This window comes from Macrobrachium rosenbergii, chromosome 3 (genome assembly GCF_040412425.1).
Source record: "Macrobrachium rosenbergii isolate ZJJX-2024 chromosome 3, ASM4041242v1, whole genome shotgun sequence".
NCBI classification, from domain to species: Eukaryota; Metazoa; Arthropoda; class Malacostraca; order Decapoda; family Palaemonidae; genus Macrobrachium; species Macrobrachium rosenbergii.
The window spans coordinates 80,929,221-80,949,059 of NC_089743.1; the positions used below are offsets into that span (position 1 = coordinate 80,929,221).

The window sequence follows — 19,839 nt, forward strand, 5'->3', positions numbered from 1 at the left end:
CACCAGTTTCTGCTTTTAAAAGACCAGTAGAATTCTTAATGAAGCAACAATTTTAATATAACCAAAGCATTATATAAACGTTTATGGCTTTTTCCTGACGATGTTCTAATGTAAACTGCTATTCATCCAAAAATACTAGTTGCGAGAAAATTTACAGAAATTGCAGCCCACGAAGATTATTATTATTATTATTATTATTATTATTATTATTATTATTATTATTATTATTATTATATTATTATTATTATTATTATTATTCAATCTAATTGCTTTGGTCGCTCACCGAGGATTTGCGTAATTTGTAGAGAGGATGATCCAAAGTTGGCGCATGGTGACACAAGTGTGAAAATTTGGCATGATCCTACCCAGAGCTACTTAAATCTGCGTACTGTAATTGGTCATTTAGAAATCCAAGGTCACGTGTATTTCATAAAAACAATGTTTACACATAAAAACATGAAAACCGTAATCCTGATCAATGGTGCATATTTCATACAAATAGCTTGTCACATACCCCAACTGTCTACATTCACCACTGATAGGATTAAAGTTTATTAATCAAAATATAAGGTTTTGTCGTATAGTGTTCCAGGCCACCTAAATCATAATATATATATATATATATATATATATATATATATATATATATATATATATATATATATATATATTGTAAGGGCGTCAGATCGCCTTTCCATTCTTGTGTTTCGCTCTTCATACGTACATTAATCACGTCATATATGTTACTTGTTATTATTTCAGATTCTTTATGTATATCATTGTACGGCCTTTCCGCCGATATATAGGCCTATGTTCTGTAATGCATTATATATCACTTCTTGTGCCTGTTAACAAACACAACTTCTGTATGGACGCAGCGGCGGCCCTCAGGTCGCCCGCTCCTTTTGTGTTCCCTTTCCACATTATAAACACTTGTCGAGAATAATAAAGAATCAGTCTTTTACTTCTGACATTTCTTGAACCTCACAATATGTACAGTGAAGTTGTGTGGCTATGTGTCTGGTAAAAGTGACCAGTAGATTCTACATATATATTTCAACCTAAAAAGCAATAAAAAATGATTGCCCACTTGGCTACAATGATGAGGATGGGTCTATTCCAGCTCTAATAAATATATCTGAAAACAACAGGTATATGTATGTACGAGAGGTAATAGACTTTTATCTTTCTCGTGGTCAGGTTGGCAACGTGACCTCCTTGTGATTATGGTGACGCGGGTTCGTTTCCCGCGACCGGCCATCACAGTCTCTTCAATTTCTTGCGTTTGGATCTTATGGCTTCATAGTTACAAGCATATCCAAAAAAGCGCAACGAATTCGAGAAGTTAAGAGGGCATTGTGGCTATTAGAATTACATATGTGTCTGGTAAAAGTGACCAGTAGATTCTACACATATATATATAATATACAAAATATATATATATATATCTATATATATATATATACACATATATATATATATATATATATATACATATATATATATATAATATATATATATATATATATATATATATATATATACAGTACACACACACACACACACACACACACACATATATATATATATATATATATATATATATATATATATATATATATATATATATATATATATATATATATATTCTCATGATATTGTCTCGAAAAGTGTACATCTCTCCAGAATGTAAGGACGGGATTGAGTGACATACTGGCTGGGTGTTGACTGGTTTATTGGTAGTTCCTTACTGAATGAATGTACATTGTTGTTGTTGTTGTTGTTTTAGATTTAGCTGGCCTTGTGCCAGCACGGGCTCTTGCTTCTAGAGCAGCCCGTAACTATATGTTGATGATGAGTCTGTGAGATGGGTAGGTTAATGAAAACTTTATTATGATACATGAAAGTGATTTTGGTGGGGGAAGAAATGTACAGAATCTTCGAAGATGTTATTGGTGTGTGCGAGCGGTAAAGTAGCATCTACACACAGACAAAACAAAACAGTGGTAAAGATTCAGACATCTGTGTTTGTCGGCCGACAAACAGATGGCGATATTGAGAGATTTAATAAAAGTACAGTGTTAATACATACATCAATGGAAAAGCCAGGAAATCCTACATATGGCCAAATGCATGAGATTCGAGACAGATTAATGAATACAATGCAGTAGCATAATATATGTGAAATAGCGAGACTTTGGCGTCTTCACAAACAGAAACATACATACAGTTTGATACAGAAGATTTGGTGGAACATTATGAGTACATGATTAGAATGCTTGCATGGCAATGCAAGTAGTGGTGATTGTACATAAATCGAGACAACAATGGTTAGGGAGAAACAGACGGAAATATTCTATGGTTGAAGTCGCGTTCCGTCAGAGAAAGAAAACGAGATGCTCTTGTTCTGTCTTGTTCCCTCCGATGGATGATGAGCACATGAGTGTTTGGAAGAGACGGCGTCGGGACGACGGGCTCTTACAAGAATATTGTTGCATTTAATGTTCTAATAATCGTGTATTCTGTATATTTTATTAGTCATAATTATGTAAAAATGTCTTTGTAATGTCAGATCTCACAAAAATTAATGATTTAGACAGCGTAATTTAGAACAGCGTAGTTCAGAAATTATGTTGCACAAGCAGTCTTATGACTCTGTTACCATGTGGATTCTTAGTCATGGGTGTTGATCATATATTTGATGTGTTCTGATTCACACGTTAACAGACAAGATAAGAGATGGGCACCCAGAGACGTAAACCAATCTTTTGGTCCTATATGAGAAGGAGAGAAGGTGGGAATGATTGCACAATGTTGCATAATCTTTCTTTTGTCTGAGAGAAAACCACGTAGGTCTTTGAACATGTATTGTTCTCTCTAAAGATCAAGGGGTTTGATGGAAAGTATTGCACAAAAGCACATGGAAGTTACATCATTTAAACTCTGGCCTTTGATTTCTTGTGCAGGAACATTTTGCATTTAAGATGACGTCACTTAGCTTTGATAGAACATTCTATGGGGTTTTGATTTTTGACTACATAAGTAAATTTGTCATTCTGATTCTAGAGACCGTTTGAGCTGGTTCCGTCTCTCTCTCTCTTAAATTAAGTAATGTAAAATAATTTACTGTCAGTCACTCCATTTCAGTAACTTGTGAGATCTAGCATTTAGCTTTGTAGCAATGTGTTTGTGTGTGTAAAGGTGCCTTGACAGGAATTGTGAAAGTTTGTGTAATGGCCAGAACTGTAGTTAACGGGTATTGTAATTAAAATTTATACCATGTTATAATTTGAAGTGTTTAAATAAGTGATTAGTAGACCAAATAATATAATAAGGGATTTGTACCTTAGTGAATTTAATACATTTACATTTCATTTTCGTGATTTTTATAACTGATTGTTCTTAGGGTCATTTGAATAATTTGTTTAATTCTTTTTGAATTTAATACTTTGACATATTTGTGTGTTTACAATCTCTTAGTTTTTTCAAGATGCTTACTTATTTTAATTTCACATATTAACATTTTGGTGATTTAAGTTTGTTTGATAATCTGATTTAAGAATTAATAAGTCTGGGTTTCCAAGTAATAGTAATTTTTCTTTAAAGTAAGCTTGTGAATTTTGATTGATTAATTTTGAGTTGAAAATAAATTTTTGTACTTAAAGTTTTTACAAGTGTTTCATTTATTGACCACCAGTGGTAGGAAACTTTGTGAATAAACTAGAATAATAGATAGTTTTGTTCCTTCAGTTTTGCTGAAGTGACTCTAATCAAGGAGACAGTTACAGTTGTTCAGTAATAGAGTGATGCCCTTTTACTTTAGTATATTTCTTGTTTAAATGTTGATACCTCACATTGTTGATAAGCTTTTCAAGGGATCAGTGTTGCCTTTAAAGTAGAGTATTCAGTCGTGTTTTTTTTTTGTTTTTTTTGTTATGAGAGTTAAGGTATATGGCTGTAGTGAAGTTCTGAATTATATGATTGGTAAGTGTAATAGCCAGGTACTGTACTTGGAACACTCGTGACAACATGCTTATACAGTATGTTACTTAGTATTTGACAACATATTCAGTTAAGGCTGTAGCCTTTTTATATATATATATATATATATATATATATATATATATATATATATATATATATATATATATATATATATATATATATATATATATATATATATATATATATATATTGCCACGTGGGTCCTTCGGCTGATGAGTTTAATTCTTCTTTACTTTGATTTATAGTGCCTTGCTTTACATAGACCCACGTAATCCTGTCAATTAAGGCTACATTTAACTCTAAAGGACAGATAGTGAATTGATCAGGTCGCCAGTTAACACTCGTTAACAAAGAATAGAGGTTTATTCATAACCACATGAATGAATTCAGCAAACTTACTGGAACACTAGGTTCAGCAAAAGTAAATAAACTAAAATTGAAATGGGTTATTTACAAGAGCTAACAGCAGCTCGGAATATGAATCCGACTTTGGACAAATTTCAATGCTATACAGAATGAACGCAACAGGTTACTCTGCTTCTCAGATGCTGTATCAGGAATTTACTGCAAGGTCGAATTACAGCTTCTTGTTACTAAGGATGCAGATTCTTCTCCCACAGTGAGGATGAGGAGAGTCGGTAGAGTTGTCGGCTAGCACTCACTAGGCCCGAGTTCGAGTCTCCGGCTGGCTAATGAAGAATTAGAGGAATTTATTTCTGGTGATAGAACTTCATTTCTCGCTATAATGTGGTTCGGATTCCACAATAAGCTGTAGGTTCCGTTGCTAGGTAACCAATTGGTTCTTGGCCACGTAAAATAAGTCTAATCCTTCGGGCCAGCCCTAGGAGAGCTGTTCATCAGCTCAGTGGTCTGGTAAAACTAAGATATACTTAACTTTTCCAAGGCGTACTTAATTCTGGAAAAGACATATCCAGATAACACTCTTGTATTACAGAAACTGTCACTTGTCATTATTAATCACAAGGGGATTATTCTAGTTCAAAAATAATACGTTAACACCATGGAGGATAAATTATGTGATTTCACTGGACAACAATAATTGTGCTTGATAGATAACTTCATAAATGGGATCTGTTTTGCTAGGATTTTCTTAGTCAGTGACTGTTTAAGAGAGGAAAATTGAAACATGAAAAATGAGAGTTGCAGTCGAAGGGAAAGGGAACTGGGAGTAATTTGTCATAATCAGACTTACCTCTAGGGGAGAAAATACAATGATCAGACGTATTAGTTTCCTTGGTCCGTTTGGAGTAACAATTTTCTCCCTTGCGTTCGGAGAGGGTCAGAGACAAAGGGGTTTTAGGAGACTGGCCAAGATGTGTATTGCCGCGAAGAGGTCTCAGCTTAGAGTCTGTAGATGCAGGCTGTCTCAGGTTGCGGCTGTTTCAAATTCCTCTCGCCCAGGTTCTGACCTGAAGGGACAAGAGACTCGCCAGTACAAAGGTCACAGAAAAGTAAGCTTAAGATACAGTCTATCTAAGGTTTGTCCTAGCAAAACCTATCCCTTCTGAAATCTCTCTGAACTAAAGTTCTTACCCCTTTGACGGTTGGGATTTATTCAAAACAAATCCTGCCCACTTGCTTCTTCCGACATTGCATTCCATTTTAGCAACCTCAAAAACTATGGATTAGACACTAATAGCTCCTCTAATTTTCGGCTATTTTTACATGTCATCCCCTTCTCACCCCACCTTCCTATCGGGGCTGAACTTGGACTCAAAAGGGCGTTGGGAGTGTTACTATTCATTTTAGCACCCTCAAAAACTATGGATTAGACACTACAGTAATATCTCTCATTTTTTGGTTATTTTTACATGTCATTCCCTTCCCACCCAGCCTTCCTATCGGGGCTGAACTTTGACTTAAAGGGCATTGGGAGTGTCACTATTTATCTCAGCATCCTCAAAAACTATAGATTAGACACTAATATCTGTCACTTTTGGTTATTTTTACATGTCACCCCCTTCCTATTGGGGGTGAACTTGTACTGAAAGGGTATCGTGAGTGTCATCATTCATCAGCGACCTCAAAAACTATGGATTAGATACTAATATCTATTGTTTTCAGTTATTTTTACATGTCACCCCTTCCCACCACTCCTCCCCCCTTCCTATTGGGGCTGAACTTGGACTTAAAGGGCATCAGGAGTGTCACTATTCATCCAAGCAACCTCGAGAAATATGGATTAGATACTGATATCTGTCGTTTTTGGTTATTTTAACATATCACCCCCTTCCCACACCCCTACCCACTTTGGTGCCAGTGATGTCTTAACCCTACAGTATTCTTTTCCAGATGTAAGTCATATGTATACCAAGTTTGATTGAAATTGCTCAATGCATTTCAGTTATTCTGCCACATACACACGCGCACACACACACACATCCATTTTTATATATACAGATGTGTACAGTGTGTGTGTGTGTGTGTGTTGGTTTGTGGATTTGAGAGGCTCACAAGTCTTTACTTTTCCTTTGACACCATCTGGTACTTTAATATTATCACAAGGCCTTCCCTTCTATATTTGGACAGTCTCAGTTGTCGCAGGATTCAAAATAGCCACATGGGAATATAATGGTTTGGCCAACAAGCACGACTTAAAACTTACGAGGTTACTTAGGTCAAACTGATACTGTGGATCACTTCGTGGTAGGATGGGCCAGGGATATATTATACTTTAGTTAGGACACGCTTCCCTGGGTGGTTAGTCTGCTGCCACTCGTTGGACAGCAGACAGAGGTTTCACAATAACACCGATAAGTAGGTACAAAGGCTAACATAATATAGCATTATAGACTAATGAATGTATATAGTACAGACTTACCAGATTACACTAACACTGATCTTTAATAATGCTTTAAAGTAGGCAAGGGTATGGGAAAAGGATTGGTTAGTATGGCATGATAGGATAGGCGCTAGAATAAGGATAACTTGGGAGAATTGCCTAAAGCAACACATATCGCCAAGTACTCTGCAACATGGCTTCACACACGCTGCTGCTATGCTATTGCCATCTATTCTATACAGCACCCTCTAGAATAATATCTACCCACTACAATTAGGAAATGTTTCTCGTAAACAAAATATTAGGATTGCTTTAATAAAATAGGAAGGAAACTGAAAGACATGCTTCTTTAATATATACACACACACACACACACACACACACACACACACACACACACACACACACACACACACACATATATATATATATATATATATATATATATATATATATATATATATATATATATATATATATATATATATAATCACATACTACTCCATTACAGGACTCTTTCCACGATTACGATATGGTAGTGACCACGGTAATGGGGGCAGGGAACGAGATCAGTTACGAGTGACTTAGTAAATCTGGAAACAATGACTATGCTATGCATCGTGTATGTAAACATTTAGTTCTTATAGTTAACGAGAGACATCACATCAGGGTTGAATTTTGAATGAAAAGGGTAAAAGAAAAAAAAAATGCTGCGCTCTTGCATACTTCATACCTTACTATAATTTAGTAGAGAAGAAATCAAAAGAGGACGGCATATGAAGTTCTATGCTAACAAGCCAAGAAGAGGAAGTTATGTTTAACTCCCGGTCAGAATTACGAGAATATTAGGATATGAGGTCTACAACATACCCGAAATACCTGTTAAGTAAGGCAGTGCATGAGGAAGGAACTCGCGGTCACGTGATGTCTCTCTTATATTAAATGTCCCACACTCTACCTTGATTTGATGATTTTTAAGAATTACATCTACAGCAACTGGATCACACATCAATATGTCAAGTATTTCCAGCACCTGGTTTTCAACATTCTCGACATTTTGTAAATAATCATTACTGACATTCAGTTTGCTTGTGAGAGCTTCCTTTGCCTCTCCACCCAATGCATTACATATAATTTTGAGTGAAAGCTCATTCACATTTTTTTTTTTGTAGTTACGTTATCAATATCACAAGCCATACGCACAGCACCATTCTCTCTCTCTCTCTAAAAAAAATGATAACCATATTTTTCTCTGCAAATCTGCTGTCAGCAAGTTGAATTTCTCCCAAATCCGCAACTAAGTTTTTTTTATTATTATTTGTAACACTGCTCATCTGCAGACTCAACTGTCAGAAGATCCTTCTTAGCACTTACCGTTTCAGCATACTAAGAGTTTGATTCGTCAACACTGAATACCTCTCTCGAGGCTCTTCCCGATGACCTCATCTTAAACTTTCATCCACCTTGGCAGAAATATGATCAATTATCTACCGTAGTGTCAGCCACTGTTTATCATTCCCCAAACATTTTTTCAGTTTACCGTATCTCTCAGGATACCATTTTTCACTCCAACAAGACTGGCATATTTCTTGTGTGCCCACCACCTTTACCATTAAAAAGTCGCCGCATTGTTTGTAAACAATCACAAAGCACCGGTTGTTCAGCGATAGAACCTAATGGCGAATAAGTTTGCATGACTTCCTTCCACATGTGTGCGACTCAAAATAAATGTTTGCTTGTAGCAGAACTTATATTTTTTTATATAAAGCTATTTGTTGTGTACGTAAATGTTCCCGTAAACAGTTTTGCTGAAACTACAACTTTGTGACTTGAAACTGATGAATGGTCCTCAAACAACCATTTTTGAGTTTTAGAAAAGTCATCTCCATTTTCTGAGTGTAACGTTTTACTTTGAGTAATTCAAAGCTTAAATAATTCCTCATGATATTGTAGAAGAGATTGTCAAATAATATACTCCACAATCTCAGTCTAATTATTACTTCATTTTATCGCGGTCAGTTAAAATTCTAGAGGTCCACACCAGGTCTCTTATTCCCTTTAAAACCTTACCAAACGTGGGGCCATCATGGACCTCATGGCATAAGACCAGTGTAATCTAAATCACCAACAGTCTATCTCAGTTTTGATAGGAGAATCATTTCATTCAGGTCTTGCAAAATTTTTGATTTTATTGTTTGAGGGAATCACACATATTTTTCAAGATATCTCATAATTTATGAATGCACTTTACTTTCCTTGTGTCATGCTAAAAGTTCCTTAATCACGTAGCCGTAAAAGTTTATGACGCAAATAATTTGAACATGGTTACGTATTTTAGATTTAAATTGTTGCATTGTAACTATGTGAGTATCGAATAGGTTCTTAGGAAATTCAAACTACACTTAGTATAACAGACGAGGGACTTTTGTCTGTCTCCGATATACAATTTGCTATTCACATGGCTATAGCGTGGTACTACTATTAATTGGAATTTCAACAAATATGTAAACGTAGTCTGGCAACGCTTTTAACCACACACAACTCTATATGAAACAGTTTAGAAAGCACCAATACAAAACTAAAGGCACGTCACATCTGTCTGTCCGTCTGAATAGGAACGGTGTGACGGACAAGAAAAGATTTCCAGACTTATTTGCTGTTTTTTTTTATTCAGACTTATTTGCTGTTTTTTTTTTATTCAAACTCACCAGTTCATGCTTTCAACTTTTTTTCATTTATCAATATATCACTAATAAACCGATGATGGCAGACTACCTAGAGAAATATATGAGCATCAAAATCTTGAGAAAATATTTACCAGATAGCCTAATTCCACACAGTACTATCATTAGATATACTGTATACGCGGTGATTGAGGAACCAGTTCTCGTCACATCTGTTCATGGGACCAACGTTTTTCGTTTTATCTGGCTTCACCGTAGCATAAGACAAGCTTGGTCAACAGCAATTGCCGGAGTTCTTTGTTTAGCTACGTCGGTTTGAGAGGTAGAGGAGATGAGCCCATTTGCTTGTTTATTATCTATACCTCATATTCAATCTGTTATTTTCTTTTCGTCTAACAGCCTTTGGGTGGCTGTGACGGCTTTTACGCAGGCAATTTCTCCCGGAAGTGGGCAAAAACAGAATAGGCCTAACAGAAAAAGAGTAAAGACATTAAATAATTCGGATCGACAGGTGGGGACGAAATTGCTATTGTTCGGAGCTCGGTCTTTGCGGCCCGTGGTTGGGAGAAAGGAAATCGACAGCAAACAATTTTGTTTAGAGGCGAAAGATTCCACCATAATTCTGGCATCTGTAAAATAACGTTCAATTAATAATAGAAGACCAGATCTAAGAAATGTGGCATTCATAGCGACATCTCTGCAAATGGAAATATGGGTTCTTAAAAATATCTCGCATGATGACCGCACATAGTAATTACTTCATGTGTTTAGTATTGGTGGAAGTCCAGAAAATTTAGGTTATAGTATCACAATTATTGCACAGCGAAGCGTGGAAACAGACAATACAGTATTTTCACGCACCTAATTTTTATCTGAATAAACTACATTCATGGGCTAACAAACGGGAAAAAATTATCGTACAACATAATAGTAGCTAAATGCTTCTCATGATTACATCTTATTACTTTTCAAAAGGGCTACTGTCATACAGCTCTTACTCCGAGCTGCGTTCCTTCAGTGGGTCCTTATTTATCAGCCGTGGTCGTTGCTATTCAAACTTTTAGTAGAAATGCGTTCATTAATATCAGTGGCTAACTGGAGAACGAAGCATTACTATGGTCAGCCAACCCTCGATGCAGCATTTGTGGGTTCTCATTTCTAATATGCCACATTCTCCAGGGTTTTTAAAAGTTATACCTGTCCCTGGTGATGTCATTTTCTTTTATTTATTTTTGGAGGGTGATGGGAATGCATCCAATAACACATGTTGAGTTTACGTAAGTGCGGACTGCTGTAGTTCTAATATAATAATAATAATCTCTATCGTAAGTAACCGGCGTAGGTATGGGATTGTGTATTCTCCTGGTGAGATTTACTTCAGCGGTTCCGTAGCTTTTTATGAAAATAGATATAGTGTTTCAAACAAAACTGTCACAGTATATGACAATAAAACATTTCGATGCTAATGGAAAAACTGGAAACGCTCTTGTGCAGAAAGGCGCCAGATTTAAATGAATTATCACTACTAAAAAAAAAAAAAAGGTCGATGACCCGGGTGAGTGTGTATGTGGTAAGAATATTCAGTGAAGTATACCGCCAAAATTGAATATCATTCTGACAGCATATCGGATGCAGTAATTTCGTTTTCAGCAATTCTAATCTCACTGAAGTTATATATTAGATAGTAATCATTGTAAATTCACTATAAATTGTGATGAATGATGAAAAATTCAAACGTGCGTTGAGATTACAAAAGAAGTTATGTAATATTTTACAGTTGCGCTTTATAACATAATATAACATACAAGAGTATAAGGGTCTTTACAAAATAAACCCAAGCGACGAGAGAGTGAGTTTTTACATTAATGAATAAAGAGTTCAATGACTATAAATAGAGAAGAAGAACCTTCCATGTTAGGAGGTGCCGTTAACAGGACCCTGCATTCTGTCCTCACTGCTCAATTGCTTTGGTAAAGCAGGTACTTTTTCAAAGGTAACTCCCTTACTAATACTACTACTACTACTAATTTCAAAGGCCAGTCCCTACTACTATCAATGACAGCATTTACTTAAGGGTTGTCCCTGACGTAATTAACCAATAGTGAGACATCTGTGTACGACGTATACCAAATGTTTAAAAGTGGGAGCTGAACCCTTGCACGCCATTGTCATCCGTCACGGATTTTGTTGCAGCGGAGACAAGGTAAATGTTCGTAGTCGTTTTATAAATGTTGGTCCTTAGCCCCGTAAAATAAATCTAATAATTCGGGCCAGCCCTCAGTGGTCTGGCTAAACTAAGGTATGCTGAACTTTTATAAATATTAGGCTAATAAACCAGTCATACATAGGACATTGTTAGCCTAGGCTATTGCAGGCATATTGCAGAAAATAGACAGTTTGGAGTAGTGTCAACTAGATTAATGACGCATATAGGACAGTGAAAGAATAGCTTATGGAGAGTAGGTCAAGTAATCGGTAGCAATGCCTAAGGGTTACTTGTCAATACGCAATCAAGGCAGCTTTCTCAAGGCTTTTGATGCGGTTTAGACGAATTTAACTCTCAAGGCTATTGGAAGTAGGCCCAGATGGTTTAACCATTGAACCTCCACTTAAGTCTTAGTGAGCAGCCCAATAATAACCCAGTTCCCGAATGCACAGAGTGCAAAGTAATAATAAGGGGCAAAGATTATCAGCTTTTGGAAACGCATCAGTTAGGGAAATTTTGTCAGATTCTTCTACATTTTCAGTCATTCCAATTTTAATATTCATAAAGAACTGTCATTTAATTAATAAAATATAAAAATAAGCAGATAATGAAAATACTAAAACCTAAAGGGTGTTTAATGAATTTATAAAAAAACCAAAATATTTTAAATGTTACTTAACTTATTCTGAGTTTTATTGTGTGTTTTATTTTATTTAATTTATTTTTTAAGTGTATGTATGTGTGGAAACGTAAGTAAATGTATTTATTGTAAGCATGTTTCAGTGTAAAAACATACCATTGTGCAGTTTTTAGTTTCTTTTTCATTCATTATCATTTTCATTCATTCATCACCACGCCTAATGACCTATTTGGTCCCAATGTTTGACCTCTGCCGTAGACCTGGTACAGTATTTCACTCAGATCCTTTGGGCCAGCCCCATGAGAGCTGATAGGCAGCTTCACCACTGTGGGCTCACACCCAAATTGACCTGGGAGGCCAAAAATTTATGGGTGAAATGTATGGAGTGCACTGGAAACCTGTGGGCCTTACCTAGGCTAACCTGACCTCTAGGGTGCCATGGTTTTAATAGAAGAAAAAGGCTGGTAAAATTGCCTTTTGCTCATATTTTTGTTTACGTTTATGCCTTTTGTTTGTGTTTATGATGTTTACAGTCTTGTTAATGTTTTAATGTTGATCCCAAAGAGGTTGGTAGTACAAACAGTGCTAGTTTTGCACTTAAACTGGTACTGAGTTTTACCGATGTTTGCATGTTTGCATTCCTTGGTGCTTTCCCCAAAGAGGTATTATTTTACTTTAAACCATTGTTGTGGTTTGGACTTGAAAATATAATTTTAATTTTTGTTTAAATGTGTGCCTTGAACATTTCTGACATTTATTTTGTTAGCAAATGAGTAATTTTGGAGATAGTGGACCTCACTCCTGTATCCTACAATTCAGTGGACCCCAGAATGAAAGCAGGGTTTTTGGGTGGTGGAGGGGGTGAGGGACACAAAATGAGTGACATACAATGACCTTAATCACATCATTAGTTTTCATTCAGAATAAGGTAAGGGTATGGAATGTTTTCAAACTTAGTATCATGTGCTAAGGTAAGGACCTCATACCCTAGGCTAGGTTAGATTAGGCTTGGTTGCTTAGGTCATTTGCTAATGAAATGAACTTCAGAAACATTCAAAGCACACAATTGCAGTATAGGAAAAGGATATTTTCAAATGGAAAATATAATGGTTTAAAATAAAATTTTACTCTAAAAAAAATTACCCTGGCCATAAGACTGTGGTTTCTTGCTGTGCTTCATTTTTGTTAGATTCAGGGGTGTGTGTAGTGAGTTACCCAACTCTTTAAGATAGTCCAGAAGTAAATTTCAAATTTGCCAAACTTCATTGGTAACCATCAGAAAAACATCATGCCTATTTCAAATTTAACATCAAATTTAACATCGCTTATTTTTTAACCAGTTTTCATGTTTAAACTTGCACACATCCAAACTTTTAATGGCAGCCCTCAATATTGAAGATTATTAGAGTAGTTCTCAAGTCACTTTAATATCTGTAATACAAAAATGCATACAAAAATATGTTGCAAATTTACTGTTAGTGATATTTTCCCTCATTATGTTTCAATATCCAACCTGTGTGGCTGTTGCTAAACAAAACGTTCATGCAAATGTGGGTGGTATTAAAGTAAAAATTTATAAAAATTTACCTTTTTTTTATTTTTACCTAGGAGCAAGTGTCAGTAAAACCCTGATTGCTTTTGTCTTTTAAAATCAATCCAGAGAAGGCTTTCATAAGTGTTTGCAGAACCTGCACTCATACAATTAAAAAAATTTTATCATAAATTACACTGTTTTCAACACTAAGGATATCTCACATTCCTGGCAGTGCTTGATTGAAACATTGAAATTATTTTGAAATAAAATTGCCAGAAGTGCACCAGAGAACAGCCACCTCCCAGAGACCAAGGTACCAAGATCATGGGTGCAGCTAGAGACCTAGCAAGACTCTTGAAAATCAAAAATCAATGTGGATTGTCACTCTTGCAAATGACTACTATAAACATGTTCAGTTTTCCTTTGCAGACTCGGCAGAATGTTGTAGAAGAAAACTCAAAATGGGGGGGCAGATGACATTCTGGAGTACCAATATAAAAGTAGAAATTAACCTGGTCAATGAGCACTTGTGGCAGTATTGTTAGAGAAGAAAGACACCTTGAGACTGAATAAAATAGACTTTGATAATGCTATTTTCACTGTAGGTTTTAAGTAAGTAGATACCTAGTCATTGGTTTTGACAAATTTCTAATTTTTTATTACTGAAAATAAGGTGCTCAGGAGAATGTTAGGAATTAATTGGAGGGATAAAATATCAAATAACAGAGTTATAGAAGTAAAGAGGGTGCAGCTGGTCGATAAGTATGTTATGTTCTCACGCTGGAAGTGGCTAGGCCATGTGTATAGAAGACAGGGAACAGTACGAGATGCACTGGGGTGGGTTACCCTTGGTAGAGGAGGTGGAGGTAGGTCAAAGGAGAAGTGGTCAAGGACAATGAGGCAGGAAGCAGGAGGTGAGTGTTGGGGAGATCTTGAGGAGTTAGCCCAGGACAGAATGTGGTGCCGTAAGTTCATCAAGGCCCTATGCTTCCCTGTGGGTGCCACAGGAAATGACTGATTGACTGAAAAACCTAGGTACTCTTAGGTAGGCTAATTAGTCTGTTAAGAAACTAGGTGTAGGCTATGGCAGCTTCTTGCCCAAAACTTGAAGCATAGCTTATTTTTGGCCATATTTTTGGTAAATACTGTTAAACAGTTAATTCGTAACATGTGATACCAGTATTTTTTTTTTTTAGTTTTTTATCTGATTCTGACAAACTTTACATTAATTTTTATGAGGAATGCTTGGTTTATCCAACTGCACCCTCCTCAACATCAAATGGCAATACTGGCCTCAAGTGAAACAGTGTGTTTGGGTGGCAAAAGAAATGAAATGAATGAAAATCATGATATAGAAATCTTACCTTCCTAAACTTACAACACTGGGGATCTTCCCTCTCCCACAAAATTAAATACAATTCATCAGAATTGTATCCAAGAATGTCTTAAAGACCATTTTTAACTACTTTTGAATGAATAGGATGAAAAATATCAAAGGACTCACATTATGAAACTGGATAGGCAACATTGTTTCTTAGCTTCGGACATGAAGATGAACAACACTGTTCACAGACTTGGCAAAAGAATATATCTGTATTAAAACTCGAAAGAAACTTCTACAAGTTATGTGATGCCACCATCTTGCATGTGCAATTGGGATGATAACACATGAAAAAATGAATAATAATATGTAAGTAAAAGTGAATATTTTAGAAAGCATAATGCTTCACTGCCCATGTTAAACTAAGCTGCTATGATTGATTATGGAGTGGCGTGCACTCATGTTCTATGCAGTCTTAATCAGGTGCTGTTTAAGTCTTGGGGGGAAGATTTGGGTAGACCTCGCTCTCAGCCCTAGATTCAGTGAAGCGAGAAAGCTAATTACACAGCCTTTCTTCTCAAGTCTGCCATTTCGAGGGATGAGAATCACACATTCTTTTATGTTTCTGAGTTTGTGACAAAATCTCAGAACCTGTCAGTTCCTAAGGAGAGATTTGAGAGTATTTCAGTCTCCTCCTTCTGAAATGTTATTGGTGGTTAATCAAATGAGGTGCTTTTGTGCCCTTTGCAGTCCTTATGGTACTATCTGAATAGGACCCAAATCTTAGGCCTCAGTGTTGGCACTTGTTTTTTAGTTCTGGCAGGTACAAGGAAGTGGCCAAGAACCATTATTCTTTGACTTAGTTAGGTGGTCAAACTGTCAAATGAGTCATTCAGCAAGGGGATGACCCTTCAATCCTGGGGAGATCTCACAAAGTCAGGGCATTACCCATGCTTGGTGTTCAGGAGGAGCTTTATGATTCCACAGGTAGTAAGTGCTAGGGTCTGGTGTCAGCAAACCAGCACCTCCTTTTACCGTAGGGCTGTCATGTACGTGCACTTAGAAGTCAATTCCTAAGGATCCGTGATGGCAGCTCAACAAAAAGTGTACTTTCCCAAACTCCATCTTGAGAGAAAAGATACACGGTTGAGGTAACATAGATCTGGGGATGTGAGTGACTGGTACTTCTGCCCCTTCATTTTTTCCTTATGTCAGAGTAGCAATCAGGATGAGTATGAGCTGGGATGAATCATGTTCCAAGTGAGTTGGACAATAGGAAATCCTAATACTGTTTAGGGTTTCAGCCCCAAGATGCACCATTATCTGCCCCCTCTATAACCTTAGGTTGGTTCAGTACACAACATTATTATCTGGGTCTAATTACAGTAGTAAGTATTGCTGCCTACTGACTTGGACCTCTTATACAAAAATTGGAAGGAAAAGAACCTCCTAATTCTTCCTGGAGTAAGGCTACACACAGTTTCTGTGTGGCATAGGGCCTTATGGGCATCTTTATCAATTTGCCAGGCTGTTTAAGTTACAGGAATTTTTTTCTCATGCTCATTATCATGACCAGGGAAATTGCATTTCCAGGTGGTGGTAAGAACACTACCAGTCTGTAACATTAGACGATCCTTCCACCTAAGATTCTGAGGACTAATTCTCCTGTATAAAAAAGGGATTTTGACAAAGGAAAATCTATTTCTGAGTTCAGTCCCGTGTCAGCCAGTGAAATTCCATTACAGCACGAATTTCTAGGTATAACATTGCTAGATATACCAGAGAAAAAGAGCTTTCAGGAAAGCTGGGTTACTTCAGCCGCGTCTTACGCGTATAAGGAGGGTGAGAAAGATCAAATCCCCGAACAGAGCGGTGAGCCGTTACAGCCCCCACACCCTCACCCGCCAGGATAAGCGCCACCTACCTCATTCCATTTTATTTCTTCATTTTTGTTTGAATTTTCTTGCATCTGTGATGGCGTGAGCAGCTTTTTTACCATTTCAAAGTTAAGTACCATCTTCTTGTGGGGTTTTGTTCAAGTATTTTCATAAATATTGAGATCTTATTCCTGTTAAAAACTCCTTTGTCTCCTCGTCGTTATAGATAGATTTTATTTTCTTCGGTGGCTCCCCATATGAATTACGTTCAATTATCGCCTTGTGGGAGTGACACAACTCCCCTCCAGCCTGTTTATTTTTGGTCTTTGCTAGGCTAATTAATTTTTGCTTGAAGACTCTTTTTGTTTTATTTTTGTTTTATTTTTATTATTTTATTGGGTTTTACCCAGCCTCAGATCTAACCGCTTCCCGAGGTAGGCTAAGCACATTTAGTTCTTTTGTGTGATGGTTATTTAATGGAGTAGGCTTGGGTTTCCTTCCTGGGTGGGAGTTCAGGTTGGAGTTTTGGTTGCTGTTTCATCGGTGGGCAGAGTGAGCCCTTAGTTCTCTTCCTCCATTTGGGGAATCAGTTCTTTGATGTGTTTCCTCTAGGCTAGTCGCCCCCTTGCCCGCCATTCGATCCCGGTTGGTTCTCGGCACAAAATTGACCTCCTCCTCCCTTCTGCTCCTCCCTTTTTCCTAGCCTATATTAGGTTTGCGCTAGGTAGAGTCTAACAGGTTGCTTTGCTTCCAGTTGAGACCCCTTCCAAGATTCATTGTCTGGGAGGTATGGTGCAGTTAGCGGGTGATAACTCCTCCCCCTCCCCCCTCCTCTCTCCAGCCTTGCTCTACCTTCAGTGAAGATGGCGTTTTCTCCGAGTTCAGGGACTCCTCCTGTTGGTTGAATTTGCTCCTGTCCCTAGCATCGCTGTATTGGGGTTGGTGGTTCGTTTACCGAAAATGGTTTTATTCTCATAGAAACAAATAGCAAGTTTATAGGATAAGTTATAAACTCTCTTTCCCTTTCCCGCACAGTACTTGGAACCCAAGGAAAAAGTGCTGGGTTTCCAACAGGTTTGTGCGTATTACCTCTTCACTCAGTACAGTAATTGCCTCCAATTAATTACCGTCAACAAGCTTCAGTGACCGCTTCCATATGGCTCCTAGAATATCCCAATATAAAAGACTTATATACTGCAGTATAAATGCAGGTTTATCTTGAGAAAATTTTTCCATTTTTCTAGGCCTGCAAATCTGTAGTCTTTAATCAAAATTCCACCTTAAACCATTCCCACATTGGCAATGTTGCTTAAGAAAAAAAAAAATGAGGGTCAGCAGGCAGATGAATAAAGGATAACCCCCAACTCCCTCATCTACTTGTCATCCTCTTTACTCCTGTTGACAAGGTCTGATTGCTGATTTCAGCTGGCACAGGAAATACTCCTATGTAAAAGACAGTATGTTGGTTTATGCAGGAGCTCTGTATATTGTATCTAGGAAAATTGCAAGTTACTGTAAGAAAAATTGCAGTGTTTTTTCAAACAGTATCATAGCAAATTTTTGCAAATGTAAACCATTGTGGAAAGGAAACTTCACAAATGAAAGGTGCAAGTTGTTGGAAAAATCTCAACCTCAAAAACTGGGGTATGTGTCTTTATTGGGTATAAGGATGGTGAAACCATTGCAGTTTAGACCATATAAGTTCATAATGTGGGTATAGTAGAAAGATAACATGCACATGTAATATTCACACAAGGAGTCCAGGAGCTCAGAGAGGTGCCCTTGAGACATGGGTAATATTAAATGAAGAAGGTCCCATCATTGTCGTCTGAGGGCAGTACAGTGCCATTCTCACCTCTTGTTTCCCTATTTTGTGCATGCATTTTTACCCGTTGCTTATACTGGGTTGGTGTGAGTTCTCCCGTTGCTCAGTCCGAGGATGGTGTATATGGGTCTGTGGACACCCAGTGTTTCAGCTCATGCCTCTTCCTCAAAGACTGTGTGTGCTGTATTTATGAATAATCCTGCTGCTTCTGTCGTAGCTGTTACATCAGTTCCTGTTCCTGTCTTATTGGGGATATCGGTCTTCATTCTGTTCTTATCAGTTATGGGAGAGAATGAAGAGGCCTATAGGTGCAAGAGGTTGAAGAAGCACTTCATTTTCTTTTTCCTCCCCCTCCTCCTCACTTTCCTCATTGTCTTCCCATTTCCAGATCAGTGGATTTCCAGATCAGTGGAAGCTCTGGGAGAAGGCCAGGAGTGGTGCCCTGTGCAAGTAGGGTGAGAGTTCTTGCAGTCATCACTGTTCTGTTGAGAGTTACCCTGACTTTCCAAATTGGTGCAGTTTCAGCAGCTCACAAGGAAGAGTCAAGTAATAAGAAATAAGTGAACAAATAACTATATCCTGGAAAAAAATTATGATAAGAAATCAAAAGTTTTCCAAGATTACTGTAGAAGATAAGCAAAGTAAATGTATCACTAAAAATGACATGGCTAATCCAGACAGTGTAACAGATGCTCCCATCCATGACACAGAGTAAAGTTGAAATGCGGGATGTTGAGCAGGCCCCAAACTTCCCTAACTTCAATTTTTTTTTAATGTCATTGAGCTGGTGCTACTGTCTTTGGTTCACCTATCTGTATTTGATATCATCAGCTTGAGTAGCTGACTAGGTTTGGGAAGTGATGGATTCAGAGTGAATTAAAAAAAAAAGTATACCTTAGTTTAACCAGACCCTGAACTGATTAACAGCTCTCCTAGGGCTGGCC

The 19,839-nt window shown here is 37.2% G+C and overlaps 1 protein-coding gene across 2 annotated transcripts in view; it reads left to right on the forward strand.

Annotated features, from left to right (window-relative positions):
* The first annotated feature begins 11,379 nt into the window (after positions 1–11,379).
* LOC136826277 (progranulin-like) overlaps positions 11,380–19,839 on the forward strand; it is a 62,262-nt gene continuing 53,802 nt past the window's right edge. The window contains exon 1 of one of the 2 annotated variants that reach the window (XM_067083434.1): positions 11,380–11,695. The gene's annotated coding sequence lies outside the window, so the exon portion shown is untranslated. The remainder of the gene's footprint in view (positions 11,696–19,839) is intronic. The other variant, XM_067083445.1, reaches the window with a different exon arrangement.